A 15,643-nucleotide genomic window follows, 5' to 3' on the forward strand; every position below is an offset into this window, starting at 1 on the left:
CCCATTACTGTACCCTGAGATGGGCAGAATCAGAGTTCAAGGGGACCAATGCCAAACCTCAGACTTTCCCTCCTCTACACCTGAGGACCAGAAGGCTTGCTGCTCGGTCCTCAGCCTTCTTATAGACAGATTCATTTAGAATTATACAAAAAAGATCCAAAAAGGTACAGAGGCATGGAATGCAACCCCATTACTGTACCCCTGACATGCACATACCAGGACATAGGAGTGTAGAAATCAAAATGGGTCTCTGCTCCGCTACTATACTCCTTTCTAGCAACCTTCCTCCCCACCTTTTCAGGGGTACTGATGGATGGTGTGGCCCCTGGCTTGTACCCCATCTCTTTTTGGTAGGTTCATTGTGCCTGCAGCTTCACAGTGATTTTAACACTAACAGCATTTACCCACTGGACAGGACATAGATGTATGGTCGCTGGGGGTCCAACCACTGGGACCTCCAATGATTGACAGAAGCAGGGCTTGTGAGTGACCACCACTCCATTCCCTGTCTGTAGGACCACTGAGCACAGCACTGGGCTATCTCTATCAGTCCCTTAGAAGTGAATGGAGCGGTGGTCGCGCATGCGCAGTACAATTCCATTTATAGAAGGAACTCTTAAAACCATTGGAGGTCCCAGTGGTCGGACCCCCAGCGATCATACAATTCTAACCAGCATAAATTACTGTATTTTCACATTGCATTGTGTTTCCAACTTTCAGCAACAGGTTTCGGGCAGAATTGGGTTTCTCGTCATTTTTGTGTAATTCTGACCTTTCTCAGTATTACAATGACTGTAGAGCGATGTGATGTCATCGCCGGGGGTACACGGAGCAGATTTGTCATTAGTGTCTATTGTTTCTTAGACATTTCTGAGTATGCGGTGCGTTCCATCGGAGGGTAAGCAAGTGCGTAGATTTAACCCTTATTACTGGAAAGTCAGAGGAGCGGCGTTCTGCGGCCTCTTCTCCCCCGCAATCTCTCCTGCTAAAAATAGAGACACGACTTCCCTTTCTCTCTGTGAGACGGAGCTCAGAGCCGAGCACGCCGCTCCGACCGCTCCACGTCTTCAGCTGAAATTCACCCCCGCCGCTGCGGATTTATCACATCTAATAAAATCCAAACTAACAAAGTGCGACACGGGAGAGACCACCAATATTCAACAACAATAACTTTATTAACATGAGCGCTGTCAATTGGTCAAGAGTATCTAAGCCTGTGTGATACTACCTGCTAAGTGTATCTAAAGCATATCAGAAGAATGTCGCTCAGAGTCGCTGATTGAGGCGGGACTTAGAGACCATCTAATATGTATGGGGGCGACCCGACTGCTCTGGAGTTCTCCCTTTGTTCTCGAGGAGATAAGCTGCTGCCAGCAGAGTCTGGAGAGTCCCTGATGAGGACACATGCATGCTCGGCCGAACCAAGCGTGCATGTGTGTGGGGAAGGTTATAGCTATCTAAGCCTCTTGTGTGAGATACTATCTACTGAGTGTATCTAAGCTTAACATGTGTGATACTGTCTGCTGAGCTGGTGTATCTAAACTGATCATGTGTGATACAGTCTGCTGTGCTGGTGTATCTATGCTGATCATGTGTGATACAGTCTGCTGAGCTGGTGTATCTAAGCTGATCATGTGTGATACAGTCTGCTGAGCTGGTGTATCTAAGCTGATCATGTGTGATACAGTCTGCTGTGCTGGTGTATCTAAGCTGATCATGTGTGATACAGTCTGCTGTGCTGGTGTATCTAAGCTGATCATGTGTGATACAGTCTGCTGTGCTGGTGTTTCTAAGCTGATCATGTGTGATACAGTCTGCTGTGCTGGTGTATCTAAGCTGATCATGTGTGATACTGTCTGCTGTGCTGGTGTATCTAAGCTGATCATGTGTGATACTGTCTGCTGTGCTGGTGTATCTAAGCTGATCATGTGTGATACAGTCTGTTGTGCTGGTGTATCTAAGCTGATCATGTGTGATACAGTCTGCTGTGCTGGTGTATCTAAGCCTTTTATGTGTAATACTGTCTGCTAAGCACCTGTATGTAATCCTATCATGTGTGATACTGTCTGCTGAGCTGGTGTATCTAAGCTGTTCATGTGTGATACAGTCTGCTGTGCTGGTGTATCTAAGCTGACCGTATGTGATATGGTCTGCTATTCTTTATACAATAACCCAGCTGGCGTCAGTGATGAGCGGACGTACCGCCGCACAACCAGGGAGCGTTCCCTTCAGGACTCGTGGGGACTGTAACGGCAGCAGCCACGTTGGTAGTCAGTGGTCACCCAGCTTTCCCAGAACCAGATATACTTTGGGCTCGGGCAGATTGATGAACACGCGATAATTGTCAGTTTGTGGGGAGATCACATCTTCCATAGGACACCTAAACCCGTCGTTTACAGAGGGCAATGTGCTGCTGACAACCTGACAACTGACTGGGGGAGGAATGATCGTAATAATGACTGACCCCCATTTACTTTGCATCGGGTTGTGTGAAAGGCCCTTTAAACGATCACCCGCCGCTGGTCCTGGCCCGGCTTCAGCTGGTGGAAGAGGACCCGGAGTGACACCGTCTGTGGGCTGCAGCCGGATGGCGTCACGTTGGGTGCAGAGGAGACCCCACCCCAGTAATGCACCAGAGGCGTGCGGAGCCATTACATGTTTACTTTACACGAAGCTGCGGTTGGGCGTGCAGTTTGGCGTGGATTAGGCGTGGACACGCGGTTTACTAGACGGATTACGCCTGTCCACCCCCATCCCCCGGCCCTCCTTGTATTGTCAGGCACCTCGCCCGCTCACCCACTGAGTGGGCACACTCCAGTTTAAAGACACCATTAATCTCCTGTTCACCATTACTCACACCTGCAGCTATTAACCCCTTCCTGTCAGTAGGTCACCGTGTAGGGGCCCTGTGGGCAGAGGGGCCCCGCTATTTCAGGAGCAAAGAAACCGGGATTCCTACTGTCTACAGGATGACAACCATGGCTTATAAACGTGGACATGGATGTGCGTCACTGGCTTAGATACAGGGCTCAGCAGACCGTATCGCACATGATGGGATTAGATACACAGTCCAGCAAATATTTTCACACATTATAGAATTAGATACACCGACTCAGCAAACAGTATCACACACCAGCTGCTTGGATACACCGACTCAGCAGACAGTACCACACATGATGGGATTAGATACACAGCTCAGCAGACAGTACCACACATGATGGGATTAGATACACAGCTCAGCAGACAGTACCACACATGATGGGATTAGATACACAGCTCAGCAGACAGTATCACACATGATAGGCTTAGATACACCGACTCAGCAGACAGTATCACACATGATGTGATTAGATACACAGCTCAGGAGACAGTATCACACATGATAGGCTTAGATACACCAACTCAGCAGACAGTATCACACATGATGGCATTAGATACACAGCTCAGCAGACAGTATCGCACATGATAGGCTTAGATACACCAACTCAGCAGACAGTATTACACATGATGGGATTAGATACACAGCTCAGCAGACAATATCACACATGATAGACTTGGATACACTGACTCAGCAGACAGTATCACACATGATGGGATTAGATACACAGCTCAGCAGACAGTATCACACATGATCGGATTAGATACAGCAGCTCAGAAAACAGCATTACAGATGCTGGGCTTAGATATAGCAGCTGAGAAGACGTATCACACATGATAGGCTTAGATACACCAACTCAGCAGACAGTATCACACATGATGGCATTAGATACACAGCTCAGCAGACAGTATCGCACATGATAGGCTTAGATACACCAACTCAGCAGACAGTATTACACATGATGGGATTAGATACACAGCTCAGCAGACAATATCACACATGATAGACTTGGATACACTGACTCAGCAGACAGTATCACACATGATGGGATTAGATACACAGCTCAGCAGACAGTATCACACATGATCGGATTAGATACAGCAGCTCAGAAAACAGCATTACAGATGCTGGGCTTAGATATAGCAGCTGAGAAGACGTATCACACATGATAGACTTGGATACACTGACTCAGCAGACAGTACCACACATGATGGGATTAGATACACAGCTCAGCAGACAGTATCACACATGACAGGCTAAGATACATTGGCTCAGCAGACAGTATCACACATGATCGGATTAGATACAGCAGCTCAGAAAACAGCATTACAGATGCTGGGCTTAGATATTGCAGCTGAGAAGACGTATCACACATGATAGCATTAGATACAGCAACTCATAAGGCAGTATCACACATGATGGGTTTATATATATCAGACCACCAGATAATTTCACACTCGATTGGCTTAGATACTTTAGCTCAGTAGACAGTTTCACACATGATAGGATTAGATACACAGCTCAGCAGACTGTACCACGTATGATAACATTAGATACAGTGACTCATCAAGCAGTATCATACATGATAGGTTAAGGTGCATTAGACCACCATCCAGTATCACACATTATAGGATTGGATACACAGCTCAGCAGACAGTATCACACATAATTAGTTTAGATACATCAGACCACCAGACAGTATCACACATGATTGGTTTAGATACATCAGACCACCAGACAGTATGGCACAAATAGTTTAGCTCTGCAGGCAGTATCACACACAATAGATTTAGATACTTTAGCTCAGCAGGCAGTATCATACATGATAGATTTAGATACTTTAGCTCAGCAGGCAGTATCACACATCATAAGCTTGGATACACTTGTTCAGCAGGCAGTATCACACATCATAGGCTCGGATTTAACCCTGCATTGTCCAGTGAGTGGAGATCATCTCGGGATACACAATTTCCTCCTCACAATGTCTGAGATTCCTTCTGAGGACAAGAACCGTGATCCTGTCTGGAGATGGAGACCGCTCAATGAGGCGCAGCGCGGAGGGGTTGGCGGGCGGCCAGGAGGAAGCGGGAGCGCTGCAGCCAGTACATAGCGTCCTTGCATTCTGCTTTCACGTGAAGAACAGATTATTTTATAGAAATTCTCCGTTTATTTTTACAGCGAGATTTGTTATTACTGTTCTCTCCTTTTTTAGGGGTCTCACGAGAGGCACTCGTCCCGGTGACCTCGGCTGCTCCTGGAGAACAGCGCTGAGCTGTGGAGTCCTCAGACAGGAACACAGTTCTAGAGGTCCCACCTTAAAGGGGTATTCCCTCCTCAGACATCTATGACATACCTATACATGATACAACACACCTGTACTTATGTCCAGAAAGGGGGGTCCCCCAACCTGCCAGGTGGGTGCTTGGCTGTCCCCATAGAAGTGAATGAAGGGAAGACCTCTCCATTCATTGACTGGATGCGAAGGTCGATGGCGTCCTTACTAGGCTAGATGGGGGTGGGGGATAGGGTTCGGAGGTGGGACCTTCATCTATCGGACATTTTTGGCATATTGTGGGGAAGGTGAGAATGTCCCTTTAACTATGCGTTCAGGACTGCAAGAGTGACACACATTCTGACGATCCTGCACTGACCACAGAGGGCAGCGCTGAACACTGAGACCACACAGGGACTGATGGGTGGAGCACGTCACAGTGAAGCAGCAAGAGCCCCTGGGTCATGCTCCTCCACCCCAGACCCTGCACTAGACATGACACAATGTATCATTTTTGTCCTGGAATGTTCCTTTACCACTGTCCTAGACCACCAGGGATGTTACCTTTACCCTTTACTAACCTAGACCACCAGGGATGTTACCTTTACCATTTTCCTAACCTAGACCACCAGGGATGTTACCTTTACCCTTTACTAACCTAGACCACCAGGGATGTTACCTTTACCCTTTACTAACCTAGACCACCAGGGATGTTACCTTTACCCTTTACTAAACTAGACCACCAGGGATGTTACCTTTACCCTTTACTAAACTAGACCACCAGGGATGTTACCTTCACCCTTTACTAACCCAGACCACCAGGGATGTTACCTTTACCCTTTACTAACCTAGACCACCACGAATGTTACCTTTACTCTTTTCCTAACCTAGATCACCAGGGATGTTACCTTTAACCTTTTACTAACTTAGACCACCACGAATGTTACCTTTACTCTTTTCCTAACCTAGATCCCCAGGGATGTTACCTTTAACCTTTTACTAACCCAGGGATTTTACTTTTACCCTTTTAATTACCTCAACTGCCAGGGAAACTTCCATTAACTTTTTTACTTTGATACCAACATATCCTGGCACAATTAAGCCCTGTCCCTGTGACCACCATAACCATAACTGTTGCCCACTATGCCTTCAAGACCTAAGACAATCTAGATTACCATTACCTCATCACTGCCATAGACCTCCAGGATTATTACCATTTATCCCTTCACCCACCTAGTTCATCAGGCATACTGCCATTAAACCTTTTCCTAACCTAGACCACCCTGGAAAATTCCTCTACAATTAGAACATGAGGATTATCATTACCCCAACACTGCCCTAGACTTGAGGATGAGGCATTTATGGGGGCACCTAAGGATGGGGCATTTATGGAGACAATTGAGGATAAGGCACTTATGGGATCAACTGAAGATAAAGCACTCATTAGGGGCATCAAAAAATGAGGTACTTATGGGGACCACTGAGGATGAGGGAGGCACTTATGAGGATCAATAAGGGTGAGGCACATGGGACCACTGAGGATGAGGCACTTATGTGGACATATGAGGCAGAGACACTTTTGCAAGCATGTTAAGCACTTATGGGGGCACACCTCAGGATAAGGCACTTATGGGGACCACTGAGAATGAGGTACTTATGAGGATGAGACACTTATGGGGACATCTGAGGATGAGACACTTATGGGGACATCTGAGGATGAGGCACTTATGGGGACATCTGAGGATGAGGCACTTATGGGGACCAGTAAGGATGAGGCCCTTAGGACCACTGAGGATGAGGCACTTCTGGGGTCCACTCAGGATGAGGCACTCATGGGAACATCTGAGGATGAGGCACTTATGGGAACCACTAAGGATGAGGCACTTATGAGGATATATGAGGATGAGACACTTATGGGGACCACTGAGAATGAGGTACTTATGAGGATATATGAGGATGAGACACTTATGGGGACATCTGAGGATGAGGCACTTATGGGGACCAGTAAGGATGAGGCCCTTAGGACCACTGAGGATGAGGCACTTATGGGGTCCACTCAGGATGAGGCACTCATGGGAACATCTGAGGATGAGGCACTTATGGGAACCACTGAGAATGAGGTACTTATGAGGATATATGAGGATGAGACACTTATGGGGACATCTGAGGATGAGACACTTATGGGGACATCTGAGGATGAGGCACTTATGGGGACCAGTAAGGATGAGGCCCTTAGGACCACTGAGGATGAGGCACTTATGGGGTCCACTCAGGATGAGGCACTCATGGGAACATCTGAGGATGAGGCACTTATGGGAATCACTGAGGATTAGGTACTTGTGGAAACCACGGAGGTTGAGGCACTTATGGGGTCTACTAAGAATGAGGCACTTATGGAGACCACTGAGGATGAGGCACTTATGGGGTCTACTAAGAATGATGCACTTGTGGGAACCACTGAGGATGACGCATTTATGGGGACCACTGAGGATGACGCATTTATGTGGACCACTGAGGATGACGCATTTATGGGGACCACTGAGGATGACGCATTTATGGGGACCACTGATGATGAGGCATTTATGGGGACCACTGATGATGAGGCACTCATGTGAAAGGACCATGGGGTGACCATCTCCTGTTTTCAGTCAAGGCAGTGATGGGTTTATCAGACCTTTGCTCTTGATATATGAGATAAGCATGTAGAAATGTGAGGACGCGTGCGCTCTTACGGTTATTACATACCTGTCACATAGTTTGTATACCAGAGCTGTGACTCGCGGGGCTCTCCACCCACATCACATACCTAAACCCTAAAGACCGGATGCATTTCCTCTGAATACTTTAATTAAATTTCTGCCTGAAGATTGGATGAACAGGATAAACTGGACGCTGACATCACACACAGCTCGGGAATAAAGCCGAGAAGATGTCAGGAGTCTACGGCCACCATTACTCCTGCCCCAGACGTGGTCACTCACCTTTCCAAGGCTCCTGAATGGGAATCTTCCTGGTTATGCAGTAACTGGCGATGTGTCACTGCAAATCCAGGCACATCTACCATTCTGGAGTCTGCGAAACTAAGTGACAACAGATATGACTGTGTTGTGGCTCCCACATAAGCTAACCTTCATTCATTTTCTGTAGACCTCTATGTCTCCATGGTAACAGACTACAAACTAACTCTGTGTAGTCTGATCCTACACTCAAATTCCCTTGTAACTGTTCCCGTTAACTTCCTACATAGAGGGAGTGGAGTAACCCATGACTGCAAGATCAGACTACACAGGGTTTGTTTGTAGTCTGTTACCATGGAGATTAATAGGTTTACATAGGAGTACTTGGCAATCAGCGGAATAAAGGGACTTCTCCAGGAACCATCACTTCTCCTTCAATGTGCACATAGATGCAGCCTTACAGGGATTATATGGCGCTATGTTTGTAGACATGGTGGCCCCTTTGTTGTGTTAATTAGTGGGGGCCCGAGGTCTTAACACCTACTGATCAAACACCAGTGGCCCACCAGTGGGGTCGCAGTGCCACTTGCACGTTTGCTGCGACACGCGAATCGCCTGTTGGAGTTTTTTTTTTCCGATACACACGTTGCAGGAAACATGCGAGTCGTACTGCGACCCCATTCATTCCTGCTACACTGCGATGCTTGGGTGTGACACGGTCGTGCAACAGGTGTTGTGCCCAAAATTGCCGTGTAGCTTTGCAGGAGATCGGTAAACATGGCGCCATTATGTCTATGTCAGCAGAGATATCTGATGGATGGGATTTCATATGAATTCTAATGATTTAGGGCACGTTCGCATCCGCGGCAGCCTGATCCTGCGCAAATGGCAGCTGTCAGCCGGACAAAAACCGTTGCATGCGGCAGTGAAATATAGAATCCGGCAATGCCAGATCTGGCTAAACCCAGCAGCGGGCTGCTCTCTGTACATGAGGAACCATGGCGCCTGTACTGCAGAGAGCCGTAGTGCACAAGGATCTGAGGAATGCCTGAGCCCTTAGGGTACGTTCACACATTGCAGCTGAATTGCAGATTTAGGCCTCATGCACACGAACGTTCCGTTTTTTGCGGATCCGCAAAACACGGAAGCCGCCCAGTGATCCGGCGATCTGCATGCAAACACACAGCATTTGTAGATGGATCTGGAAGCGGATCCGTCTCACAAATGCATTGCAAGAACGGATCCGTCTCTCCGTTTGTCATACGGACAAATCCGTTTCTATTTTTTTTCTTCACATTTTTACCGGTCTGAGCATGCGCAGACCGGAAGGCCGGATCCGGCATGGCGGTATATTTAATGACGGATCCGGCACTAATACATTTTAATGTAAATTAGTGCCAGATCCTGCATTCCGGCATGCTGCGGTATTTCCTCCGTCCGAAACGCCGTTCAGTGAACGAACTGAAGACATCCTGAAAAACGCTAGTGTGAAAGTACCCTGAGGCCTCCTGCACACGACCGTTTTTTTTTCCCTGTTTACTGGCCCTTTTTTGCATTCCTTATACTGAACCATTAATTTTAATGGTTCCGCTAAATAAACGGAATGTACTCCGTATGCATTCCGTTTCCGTATTTCCGTTTTTCCGTTCCGTTTAAACATAGAACATGTCCTATTATTGCCCGCAAATCACGTTCCGTGGCTCCATTCAAGTCAATGGGTCCGCAAAAAAACGGAACACATACGGAAATGCATCCTTATGTCTTCCGTTTCCGTTCCGTTTTTTGCTGAACCATCTATTGAAAATGTTATGGCCAGCCCAATTTTATCTATGTAATTACTGTATACTGTATATGGCATACGGAAAAACGGAACAGAAACGGAAACACAACAGAAACAAAAAACGGAACAACGGATCCGTGAAAAACGGACCGCAAAACACTGAAAAAGTGTGCAACGTACGGTCGTGTGCAATAGGCCTTAGTGGGAAAAGTAGACCAGACCCAAAAATTTATGAAGACCCCCCCCCCACCAGATTCCTAAACAAATTCAGAGCCCAAACCAGACCCCTAAAATTAAAGAGACCCCAGAAAAAATCCTTCAAATAATCAGACCCCAGACCAGAGCTGTAAAGTATATTCAGACCCCAGACCAGAGCTGTAAAGTATATTCAGACCCCAGACCAGAGCTGTAAAGTATATTCAGACCCCAGACCAGAGCTGTAAAGTATATTCAGACCCCAGACCAGAGCTGTATATATTCAGACCCCAGACCGGAGCTGTAAAGTATATTCAGACCCCAGACCAGAGCTGTAAAGTATATTCAGACCCCAGACCAGAGCTGTAAAGTATATTCAGACCCCAGACCAGAGCTGTAAAGTATATTCAGACCCCAGACCAGAGCTGTAAAGTATATTCAGACCCCAGACCAGAGCTGTATATATTCAGACCCCAGACCAGAGCTGTAAAGTATATTCAGACCCCAGACCAGAGCTGTAAAGTATATTCAGACCCCAGACCAGAGCTGTAAAGTATATTCAGACCCCAGACCAGAGCTGTATATATTCAGACCCCAGACCAGAGCTGTAAAGTATATTCAGACCCCCACCCATCAGATACTGATGACCAATCCATCAGTAAAAAGAAGATGACTAAAATCTATCAGAACAGAACCCAAATTTATTTCAGACCCCAGAGCAAACAACCCCAAGGGCGCCGCCCTGCTGGCTAATGTGTGCTGCCATCATAGATGCACTGGAGGAGACCCTGCCCTCTATGGCATCTATGGACACTTCTGTGGGTTCCATGAAGCTGCTTCAGACCAGGTCGGCCAGTTGGGGGTCTCTGTCTTATGGCATCAGTTCTGCAGACGCTGGGGGGGGGGGGGGGCAGCAGTAGATTTGGCCACTTTGGTAACTAATACGTTTCCTGACATCCTGTAAAATCCTTTTGGTTCTCACCTCAGAGGATGAAACAATGATAATAGGACAGGTTCACGTGTGAACAGAAAGTGTTACATTGTAACTCTCCCCCAGCTCCGAGGTGGCAAAACTGATACATAAACACAATAATAATGTCACCCCCAAGTTCACAAGTCTCCCCAACACTTATTATCAGCGAGGTCTGAGGCCGGATATTGTGAGACGCCAGATCGTTACCCTGAGGACCTCCTTACAGACCGCGGCACCACTGGGCACCGTTCAGACTGTGTATAAAACCTGAACCCAGAAGGAGTCGGATATGTCGGCGGGAGGACGACCACCAACAACTAGGGGGCAGCACAGAGTAGACTAGAGACGTTGTAAGACTACAACACCCAGCATGCCCTGACAGCCTGTAGTTACCACAATCACCTCCATATAGGAGACCGCAGCTGTTATAATACTACAATCCCCACCATTTCCTGCCAATGACCTCTATAGGATAGACCTTGGACCTGTGACTCTGTTGTGAAACTACAATTCCCAGCATCCCCTGCTAGCCAGCATTTACCCAGGTGACCTCTATATAGGAGGCCATAAGGCTGGTGTTTCTCCAGCTGTTATAAAACTATACACCCTGTACAGAATTATTAGGCAAATGAGTATTTTGACCACATCATCCTCTTTATGCATGTTGTCTTACTCCAAGCTGTATAGGCTCGAAAGCCTACTACCAATTAAGCATATTAGGTGATGTGCATCTCTGTAATGAGAAGGGGTGTGGTCTAATGACATCAACACCCTATATTAGGTGTGCATAATTATTAGGCAACTTCCTTTCCTTTGGCAAAATGGGTCAAAAGAAGGACTTGACAGGCTCAGAAAAGTCAAAAATAGTGAGATATCTTGCAGAGGGATGCAGCACTCTTAAAATTGCAAAGCTTCTGAAGCGTGATCATCGAACAATCAAGCGTTTCATTCAAAATAGTCAACAGGGTCGCAAGAAGCGTGTGGAAAAACCAAGGCGCAAAATAACTGCCCATGAACTGAGAAAAGTCAAGCGTGCAGCTGCCAAGATGCCACTTGCCACCAGTTTGGCCATATTTCAGAGCTGCAACATCACTGGAGTGCCCAAAAGCACAAGGTGTGCAATACTCAGAGACATGGCCAAGGTAAGAAAGGCTGAAAGACGACCACCACTGAACAAGACACACAAGCTGAAACGTCAAGACTGGGCCAAGAAATATCTCAAGACTGATTTTTGTAAGGTTTTATGGACTGATGAAATGAGAGTGAGTCTTGATGGGCCAGATGGATGGGCCCGTGGCTGGATTGGTAAAGGGCAGAGAGCTCCAGTCCGACTCAGACGCCAGCAAGGTGGAGGTGGAGTACTGGTTTGGGCTGGTATCATCAAAGATGAGCTTGTGGGGCCTTTTCGGGTTGAGGATGGAGTCAAGCTCAACTCCCAGTCCTACTGCCAGTTTCTGGAAGACACCTTCTTCAAGCAGTGGTACAGGAAGAAGTCTGCATCCTTCAAGAAAAACATGATTTTCATGCAGGACAATGCTCCATCACACGCGTCCAAGTACTCCACAGCGTGGCTGGCAAGAAAGGGTATAAAAGAAGAAAATCTAATGACATGGCCTCCTTGTTCACCTGATCTGAACCCCATTGAGAACCTGTGGTCCATCATCAAATGTGAGATTTACAAGGAGGGAAAACAGTACACCTCTCTGAACAGTGTCTGGGAGGCTGTGGTTGCTGCTGCACGCAATGTTGATGGTGAACAGATCAAAACACTGACAGAATCCATGGATGGCAGGCTTTTGAGTGTCCTTGCAAAGAAAGGTGGCTATATTGGTCACTGATTTGTTTTTGTTTTGTTTTTGAGTGTCAGAAATGTATATTTGTGAATGTTGAGATGTTATATTGGTTTCACTGGTAAAAATAAATAATTGAAATGGGTATATATTTGTTTTTTTGTTAAGTTGCCTAATAATTATGCACAGTAATAGTCACCTGCACACACAGATATCCCCCTAAAATAGCTAAAACTAAAAACAAACTAAAAACTACTTCCAAAAATATTCAGCTTTGATATTAATGAGTTTTTTGGGTTCATTGAGAACATGGTTGTTGTTCAATAATAAAATTAATCCTCAAAATACAACTTGCCTAATAATTCTGCACTCCCTGTAATCCCCAACATCCCAAGCCAGGGTGCATGTACCCCAATGATCTCTAGATAGGAGACCATGGACATGTGAACCCCCCTAGCTGTTGTGAACTACAATTCCCAGCATCCCCTACTAGCCAGCAATTACCAAGGTGACCTCTGTACAGGAGGCCGTGGAGCCTTGACTCTCCAGCTGTTGTGAGACTGAACCTCCCAGTGTACCCCCGACAGTTGCATGCTGAGAGTGGTAGTCTCCAGTGTCTGGAGAGGCACCAACTGTGTAAGTTCCTTGGTTGCTGGTGCGGGAGAATGGTTACCATGGAAATAAGAGGAAGAAATTGCTACAATTTGGAAATCATAGTGTAAGGCCTCTTGCACATGACCGTATAGCTTTTTCTGCATTTTGCATTCCGCAAAAAATGGATCCGCAAAAAATTCGGATGACGCCCGCGAACATTACGTTTTTTGCGGAATGGAACAGCTGGCCCCTGATAGAACAGTCCGATCCTTGTCCGTTATCCTTGCGGATCCATTGAAATGAATAGTTCCGTATACGGAACGCAAAAAAACGGAACGTAAACGAAAAAAAAAAAAAACGTTCGTGTGCAAGAGGCCTAAGAGGTGAGGAGTCTATACAGATATTTTGATGGGGTCAGAGTTCTCCTTTAGTATTGTCGTTCTAGAAAGGTTGATTATTTCTAATTAATAAATTATTTGAGAATTTCACTGAATAATGAGAAGTTTTGCAAGGTTTGCATCACAATACCTCACCATTCATTGTTTGCTGTCAGTGAATGGAAACATTCTTGTTTACAGCCCGAGGAGGAAACCCCATGCAGACCTGACACTTCTCAGCTGAGGGTTTGTTACTATTGTAACAGTCCTCTGCAACGTAAACAGCCTGGACTCCAGACTGATACATTGTAACAAACCATTAGAGCAGGCATGGCCAACCTGCGGCTCTCCAGCTGTTGTGAAACTACAACTCCCACCATGCCCTGCTGTAGGCTGATAGCTGTAGACTGTCCGGACATGATGGGAGTTGTAGTTTTGCAACAGCTGGAGGGCCTCAGGTTGGCCACCCCTGCATTAGAGCATTGTGTGCTCACGGGGGATTATCTGGACTAGATACAATTGTAACAAACCCTCAGCTCTCATTAGGGCAGGTTGTGGCTGTCAAAGGACTGCAGTATGGCTGGGACTGTTTTATAGGAACCGATGTGGCAGGTAATATTATTATGTGAGTACTACAGTGTAATGACTGGGACTATTACATGGTACTTACAATTGCAAGAAAAAGTATGTGAACCCTTTGGAATGATCTGGATTTCTGCACAAATTGGTCATAAAATGTGATCTGATCTTCATCTAAGTCACAACAATAGACAAAGAATTAAATGTTACCATGTTTTTATTGAACACACCATGTAAACATTCACAGTGCAGGTGGAATAAGTATGTGAACCCTTGGATTTAATAACTGGTTGAACCTCCTTTGGCAGCAATAACTTCAACCAAAGGTTTCCTGTAGTTGCAGATCAGACGTGCACAACGGTCAGGAGTAATTCTTGACCATTCCTCTTTACAGAACTGTTTCAGTTCAGCAATATTCTTGGGATGTCTGGTGTGAATCGCTTTCTTGAGGTCATGCCACAGCATCTCAATCGGGTTGAGGTCAGGACTCTGACTGGGCCACTCCAGAAGGCGTATTTTCTTCTGTTTAAGCCGTTCTGTTGTTTATTTACTTCTATGCTTGGGTCGTTGTCCTGTTGCAACACCTATCTTCTGTTGAGCTTCAGCTGGTGGACAGATGGCCTTAAAGAGAACCTGTCACCGGGATTTTGTGTATAGAGCTGAGGACATGGGTTGCTAGATGGCCGCTAGCACATCCGCAATACCCAGTCCCTATAGCTCTGTGTGCTTTTATTGTTTAAAAAAACCGATTTGATACATATGCAAATTAACATAAAAGAGTCATATCTTACTTGTGTGACCAGAGAAGAGTCATATTTTCAAGCTCTGACTCATCTCAGGTTAATTTGCATATGTATTAAATCAGTTTTTATACACAATAAAAGCACACAGAGCTATGGGGATTGGGTACTGCAGATGGGTTGCTAGATGGTCCCTATCACATGTCCTCAGCTCTATACCCAAAATCCCGGTGACAGGTTCCCTTTAAGTTCTCCTGCAAAATGTCTTGATAAACTTGGGAATTCATTTTTCCTTCGATGATAGCAATCCGTCCAGGCCCTGACGCAGCAAAGCAGCCCCAAACCATGATGCCCCCACCACCATACTTCACAGTTGGGATGAGGTTTTGATGTTGGTGTGCTGTGCCTCTTTTTCTCCACACATGTTGTTGTGTGTTTCTTCCAAACAACTCAACTTTGGTTTCATCTGTCCACAGAATATTTTGCCAGTACTGCTGTGGAACATCCA

The sequence above is a fragment of the Bufo bufo genome, chromosome 4, assembly GCF_905171765.1.
Source record: "Bufo bufo chromosome 4, aBufBuf1.1, whole genome shotgun sequence".
Lineage (NCBI taxonomy): Eukaryota > Metazoa > Chordata > Amphibia > Anura > Bufonidae > Bufo > Bufo bufo.